Here is an 8,097-nt window from a genome sequence, read left to right as displayed (position 1 = left end):
AGGACGTGAAGCTGGCAAGGCCATTAATGCTAATCAAGCAACATTCTCACTAGCTCCAACAGACAAGAGTTCTTTCTCCCACCTTGGACCTTCCACAGATATCCAAACCCCACTTGCCTAGTTTCCAACAGACCTCACAACCTCTGAGGATGCCTGCCATAGATGTGAGTGAAACGTCAGGAGGGAATGCTTCTGGAACATGGCCATACAGCTCGGAAAACTCACAGCAACCCAGTGATTCTGGCCATGAAAGCCTTCGACGATGCCAAACTACATCAGCACACTGGGCATTGAAATGCATCTCTACTGTTAGAATTAATGCAGTTGGACAACAATGCTTTATTTAAGCATGGGAGTTGTCATTTCACAAAGTCTTTCACCTCATCCAACTACAACTCCCATGATTCCATTGCATTGATCCATGGCAGTTTAAACGGTGCCCAACTGCATTAAGTCTGGTGTGTAGATGCACCCAAAGCTGTGAGCAGCAGAAAAGTTGAGAATAAATTGGGGATGTCCCTCTGGCCCCTTCCACACTGCCATATAAAATACAGATTATCTGCTTTGACCTGGGTTAAAGTGGCATCTATGCTACAGAATTAATGCAGTTTGGCTCAATGCTAGGGGATTATGGGAGCTGTCGTTTTAGTCTCCTTCCACACAGCTGTATAAAATCTACACTGAACTGGGTTATATGGCAGTGTGGACTCAGATAATCCAGTTCAAAGCAGATATTGTGGATTATCTGCCTTGATATTCTGAGTTATATGGCTGTGTGGAAGGGCCCTAAGAAAATCTTTAGTCTTCTCTGTCCAAGAATGCTGGTGCCTCACCAAAGGACAGCTCCCAGGATCCCATAGCATTGAGCCTTGGCTGTTAAAGTGGTGTCAAGCTGCATTAATTCTATAATGTCTAGATGCACTAAAAGAGAAACTGTGCTGTTGCCCCAGCATGAACTATTACCTCTTGAGTGAAATTCAAGAGTTTGAATATCTTTTATATTCATTGAGAACACAAAATGCCCAAGGCAATGAAGAAATGAATAATAAATAGTAAAATGCAATACTAGCCTTTAAAAAAAAAGCTAAATGTGAATAGAAAAGGCACACTGTGGTGCAGCAGAAAACCTAACAAATAGAACAAATGGGGGATTGGTTTACTTAGGCCTCTTCTACACAGTCGTATAAAATCCAGATTTTCTGCTTTGAACTGGATTATATGGCAGTGTATACTCAGATAATCCAGTTCAAAGCAGACAATGTGGATTATCTGCTTTGATAATCTGAGTTATATGGCAGTGTAGAAGGAGCCTTTGTAATCAGGACATTTGGAGAGTATGAATTTATATTTTTAAAAACCCACATCATCCAGGTCAACAGGGCCCAATAAATTGTTTGCAAAGTCTTCTGTTTTAAGTAGAGAACCAAATTAGCTCTTATACTATGGGCACTCCGGCCCCTTCTACACAGCTGTATAAAATCCACATTGAAATGGATTATATGGCAGTGTGGACTCAGATAATCCAGTTCAAAGCAGATATTGTGGATTATCTGCCTTAATATTCTGGGCTATATGGCTGTGTGGAAGGGCCCTTCTACACTGCCGTATAATCCAGAATATCAAGACAGATCATCCACATGGTCTGCTTTGAACTGGATTATCTGAGTCCACACTGCCATATAATCCAGTTAAATCATATAATCTGGATTTTATACGGCTGTGTAGAAGAAGTCTAAGGGCCCATCCACACAGTCATATAACCCAGAATATCAAGACAGATAACCCACATCTGCTTTGAACTGGATTATTTGAGTCTACACTGCCATATCGGAGCCCCGGTGGCGAAGTGTGTTAACGTGCTGAGCTGCTGAACTTGCAGACCGAAAGGTCCCAGGTTCAAACCCCGGGAGCGGCCACTGTTAGCTCCAGCTCCTGCCAACCTAGCAGTTCGAAAACATGTCAATGTGAGTAGATTAATAGGTACCACTCCAGCGGGAAGGTAACGGCGCTTCATGCAGTCATGCCGGCCACATGACCTTGGAGGTGTTTACAGACAATGCCAGCTCTTCGGTTTAGAAATGGAGATGAGCACCAACTCCCAGAGTCAGACATGACTGGACTTAAGGTCAGGGGAAACCTTTACCTTTACACTGCCATATAATCCAGTTCAAAACAGATAATCTGAATTTTCTACAGTTATATAAAAAGTGGCCTAAGCAAACCAACTCCCTCCCCCTGTTGGTTTATTTGTTAGGTTTCCTGCTACACTACAGTGTGCCCTTTTTCTCTTCACTTTTAGCTTTTTTAAAAGCTATTGTTGTATTTTACTATTTATTCTTCATTTTACTTTGCCTTGGGCATTTAGTGTTCTAAATAAATTAAAAAAGCATTCAAAACTCTTGAATTTCACTCAATGGGTAATAGTTCATTCTGGGGCAGTGGCATAGTTTCCCTTTTAGTGCATCTAAACACCATAGAATTAATGTAGCTTGACATCACTTTAATAGCCAAGGCTCAACGCTTATGGGATCCTGGGAGTTGTCATTTGGTGAGACTCCAGCACTCTTTGACAGAGAAGACTAAAGGTCTTCTAAAATTACAGCTCTCATGATCCCCTAACATTGAGCCAAACTGCATTAATTCTGTAGCATAGATAGATGCACTCTTTGATTCATAAATGTGAAATGTTAGTAGGGTATTATTTGTGCTATAATAACTACTGAAAATCTTAAGAAATCTTAAAGACAATCAGTACATATTAAAGCTGTATAACCTTAAGTTTAAGGTTATTTGGTTTTTGTTTCTAGCTTACATAACTGGATTCAGCAACGTGTTCCAGCCCTGCTTCCTTTGCATATGATGCAGGCTGCAAAAGGCATATCTGCCCAAGTGTCCTTGAGATTTCTGGCACTTCTATAGATCTAAAAAACATTGCATCACACCAAGTCATTGGGAAGCAAAATGTAATATAGAAGCACCTTTTGTTTTATTACATACACTCATGTTCATACAAATAACAGTAAGTGCTGCAAATCAAAGTACAATACAACCCCTACATCCATAGGAATACATGGCTCAATGCTATGAAATCATGGGAGTTGTAGTTTGGTGAGGCACCAGCACTCTTTGGCAAAGAAATCTAAAGACTTTGGAAAATTACCGCTCCCCTGATTCCATAGCACTGAGCCATGGCAGTGAAAAGTAGTGTCAAATTGCATTACTTGTATAGTGTAGGTGCACCTTGAGATCCTCAGTGTGGGTTTCTATACTTGTTGTAGTGGCATGGCAACTCTACAGATTCAATATGGTTATCATTCGGAAACGTAAAATTGGTTTCGCATAATATGAAGATTTGAATATTTTTCTTCATCTTGTTAGACATCACCACCATGTTTAAGGGTGGCAACCAAATGCCATAATCAGAACAACTATGCCCAGGACAAATTTCATCCCAGATGCTGGTCACATTGAGGAGAGGACAGGCTTTAGGGGACTAAGGCCCCTTCCACACAGCAGAATAAAATCCCACATTTTCTGCTTTGAACTGGTATATATGGCAATGTGGACTCAGATAACCCAGTTCAAAGCAGACATTGTGGGATTTTCTGCCTTGATATGCTGGGTTATGTGGCTGTGTGGAAGGGTCCGAGGACATGGAGCAAGAAAAGAGATTCCACCTAAACATTAGGTAGAACTTCCTGATGGTTACAGCTGTTCAACAGTGAAAAATGTGGCTGCCTTGGAGAGTGGCGAAGACTCCTTCTATGGAGGCTTTTTAATAGAGGCTGGATGGCAATCTGTCAAGACTGCTTTGGTTGTGCATTCCTGCATGGCAGGGATTTGGACTGGATAGCCCTTGTGTTGAGTGATTTCAGTATCCTCTAAGACTGGAGGTCTGGAGCCCAGCGAGCTATGCTACACTAATCATCAGATCAGGACTTTATTGTTGTTAATTAGTTGAGTTGCTTCTGACTCTTTGTGACCTCATGGACCACCCACAACAGATCTCCCTGTCAGCAATCACCACCCCAACTCCTTAAAGGTCAAGCCAGTCGCTTCAAGGATACCATCTATCCATCCATCCATCCTGTCCTTAGTCGGCCCCTCTTCCTTTTTCCTTCCATTTTCCCCAGCATCATTATCTTATTTATTCATTTATTTATTTATTACAATACTTATATCCCACCCTTCTCACCCATAGGGGACTCAGGTGGCTTACAATAAAACACAATATAGAAATATTACAGACAATTCTATCAATTAAAATTAAATACATTAAACATTGATAAAAATATACATATACACAATTGCCGCATTTTGAGTCTAATAATTGGTCTGTCATTGAATTCTAGGATAGTAATAATTGATGCTGCTGTTATTGATCGAAGGCCTGGTCACACAACCAGGTCTTAACTTTCCTGCGGAAAGATAGAAGGGAGGGAGCCTGCCTGACATAATCTGGGAGGGCGTTCCATAGGAGGGGAGTCACTACTGAAAAGGCCCTCTCCCCCGTCCTCGCCAGCCGCACCTGTGAGAATGGCGGGACCGCCAGCAGGGCCTCACCTGAAGATCTTAAATTTCAAGGTGGGTCATAGCGGGAGACACGTTCAGACAAGTAAGCTGGGCCAGAACCGTTTAGAGCTTTATAGGCTAACACCAGCACCTTGAATTGTGCTTGGTAGCTAATCGGCAGCCAGTGGAGCTGGTGTAACAGAGGAGTAGTATGCTCCCTGTACGCTGCTCCGGTTATCAACCTGGCTGCCTCCTGTTGGACTAATTGGATCTTCCGAACAGTCTTCAAAGGGAGCCCCATGTAGAGCGAGTTGCTGTAGTCTAATCAGGATGTAACAAGAGCATGGACCACCGTGGCCAAGTCTGGCTACTCAAAGTATGGGTGCAGCTGGTGCACAAGTTTTAACTGTGCGAAGGCTCCCCTAGCCACTGCCGAGACCTGGGGCTCCAGGCTCAACGATGAGTCTAGGATCACCCCCAGACTGCAAACCTGAGCCTTCAGTGGGAGTGTGACCCCATCCAGCATAGGCTGTAACCCTATACCCTGATCGGCCTTCCGACTGACCAAGAGGATCTCTGTCTTATCTGGATTCAATTTCAATTTGTTGACCCTCATCCAGACCAACACAGCGGCCAAGCACCAGTTCAGGACCTGGACAGCTTCCTTAGTGACAGGTGGGAAGGAGTGACAGAGCAGGACATCATCTGCATATCTTCTCCAAGCTTTCCTGTCTTCTCATTATGTGGCCAAAGTACTTCATCTTTGCCTCTAATATCCTTCCCTCCAGTGAGCAGTTAGGAATTATTTCCTGGAGTATGGACTGGTTGCATCTTCTTGCGGTCCAAGGCACTCTCAGAATTTTCCTCCAACACCACAGTTCAAAAGCATCTATCTTCCTTTGCTCAGTCTTCCTGACGTTCCAGCACTTGCATCCATAGTTTGCTATGGGGAATACCATATAAATAAGGACATAAAGGCAAAAGGACAGAGGTTTATTTATTCAGGCCCGAAAGGATGTCAGAATAGTGTCAATGCTTCCAAATATCTGACATACCGCATTGGGTAATACAAAACATATGCATTGATTTTGACAGAAAATTTGAATACTTACACTGGCCCTTGATTGGTGGACAAATGATACAGCTAGGATCCAGGTTCCCATTGGCTGGGGATTACCTCTGATATCATTGCTGGTTGGTGTTCTCCCATGGCGGGGAAAATAAATAACAGTTATTTGTTGGTTTAAAATCTTAGTCCATTCATTATTCCATCCTCCAAGAGGGGCATGAACCTCAGGAATGTGGTAAGGTAACATGTACATGAGTCCTTGATTGACTTAACAAATAATAATAATAATAATAATAATAATAATAATAATAATAATAATAATATTCTTATATCCCGCCCTATCTCCCCGGAGGCACACACAAATGAGAGGATCCAGTAACAACAATGAGAAAGTATTTGTGATAAACAGTAAAATGGGTGAAACCTCTCTTTCAACTTGTGCACTGATTCTCATTGGTGAGTATAAATGAAAGCCAGAAAAACATCTCAATGACCGCAATAAATGTATCAATAAAATTGAAACTTATCCATGGCAAAGCTTTAGTCAAATAATGTAGGGATCTCATCTATGGGAGCATTCTGAATATGCCTGGAACACTCCTTCCTATTGCCCCCTGTCCCATTGTGATGGGATTATATAAATTGGATATACACATCCACATTCGGCTAGACGGGCATTCCAGGCCACACTTTGGAAAATAAACGGGCAACTGCAAGCTGTTTAGTCTCTCTGGGGTGTTGATCTGCTGGCAGTGTGTGATCGCAAGAAAAATATTAACCGTGAATGTGTGAACAAACCTCTAGAATTTATGAATAGGTGAAGGGGAATGAAGCTGACTTCTGGATGTTTGTGAATGGGAAAATTTATGAATGGACTTGGCTTACCCTGATGGTATCAGAGAAATTGGGGAGTTTAGTCATTTCCTTCTTAGCAGACTGTCCACAAAGCAATATGTTTATTAAAGAGTATGCAAATTACTTCTGTTGTGTAGCCGGTCTGCTTCCCAGGGTGTGGTTTGGTGAACAAAGAAGAAGGCAAGCTGGAGAAAACAGTCCACTGGCAGTTTGCAAGGCTGAGGCTCTGCAAGTCAGTGAAGACTCATATAATTTTATATAATTCATTTTTGGGGGAGGGGTATGAATTCTTAATAACCCTCAGGGCCTCTTCCAACTCTAGGGGCCCATCTACAGCCTCTTTCACACTATATCCCAGCCTCTATATCCCAGGATCTGATACCAGATTATCTGTTTATCCCACATTATCTGGCAGTGGAGACTCATATATTCCAGTTTAAAGCAGATAATCTGGGATCAGATCCTGGGATATATGGCAGTGTAAAAAGGGCCCCCACTGCCATATAAAATCCAGATTATTTTATTTAAACTGGATTATATGGCAGTGTAGATTCACATAATCCAGTTCAAATCAGATAGTCTGGATTATTTGCTTTGATAATCTGAATAATCTGGCAGCCTAAAAGTCTATGCTCCAAAAATATTTGCAGTTAGAACGCCATACCACCCAAAATTCATTGGGTTTAGAGGAAGAAGGAGGGAGAATATGATGTATGACCTTTTTAGAGAACATTATATGTAGAAAATTTGCATCATTTGAACCAAAGTTCAAAACTACAAGTCCCAGGAAGTCCCCACAATGAATCAAATTGCTTGATATTGCTTATTATGTATTTGATTAAGTATCTGTTCAGTTGGGACAAGAAGACAGCATTGTGTAGTGTTTGGGGGATTATGAGCATGATGACCAGGGTTCAAATCCCACTTAGTTGTGATCCCACTGGGTGACCCTGTCACACTCTCTCAGCCTCAGAGGAAAGAAATAAGAAATCTATTCTGAATAAATCTTGCCTATAAGGGTTTGTGATAGGTTCGCCATAAGTTGGAAATGACCTGAAGACCCACAACAGCCACAAGCCATTGAATTTAGATTTATCTGAGGGCCCTTTCACACAGCCATATAATCCAGAATATCAATGCAGATCTTTTTTTCATGTCAGGAGCGACTTGAGAAACTAAGTAGCCTCTGGTGTGAAAGAATTGGCTGTCTGCAGGGACGTTGCCCAGGGGACGCCTGGATGCTTTGATGTTTTTTCCATCCTTGTGAGAGGCTTCTCTCATGTCCCTGCATGGAGCTAGAGCTGATAGAAGTTCACCCAACCTTCAAGTCAGCAGTCCTGCTGGCACAAAGGTTTTACCCACTGCATCATCAGGGGCTCCTATCCACAATATCTGCTTTGAACTGAGTTATCTGAGTCCACACTGCCATACAATCCAGTTCAATGTGGATTTTATACAGCTGTGTGGAAGGGGCCTGAGTCTTTACATCCATCCTGCCTCATTTCCCGGATGCAGAAACGAACAGCCCATGTTTGGCATGCTGCATGTTCAATGAAATGTCCTTTTCAGTCACAAAGTTACAATTATGAACCTCAAGGGGAGGAGGCCTTCCTTGAATAGCTCCCTTTGACTGTATCTTCGGAAATCAGAGTTATAATCAA

The sequence above is a fragment of the Anolis carolinensis genome, chromosome 4, assembly GCF_035594765.1.
Source record: "Anolis carolinensis isolate JA03-04 chromosome 4, rAnoCar3.1.pri, whole genome shotgun sequence".
Classification (NCBI taxonomy): domain Eukaryota; kingdom Metazoa; phylum Chordata; class Lepidosauria; order Squamata; family Dactyloidae; genus Anolis; species Anolis carolinensis.
This window is presented reverse-complemented; position numbering follows the sequence as displayed.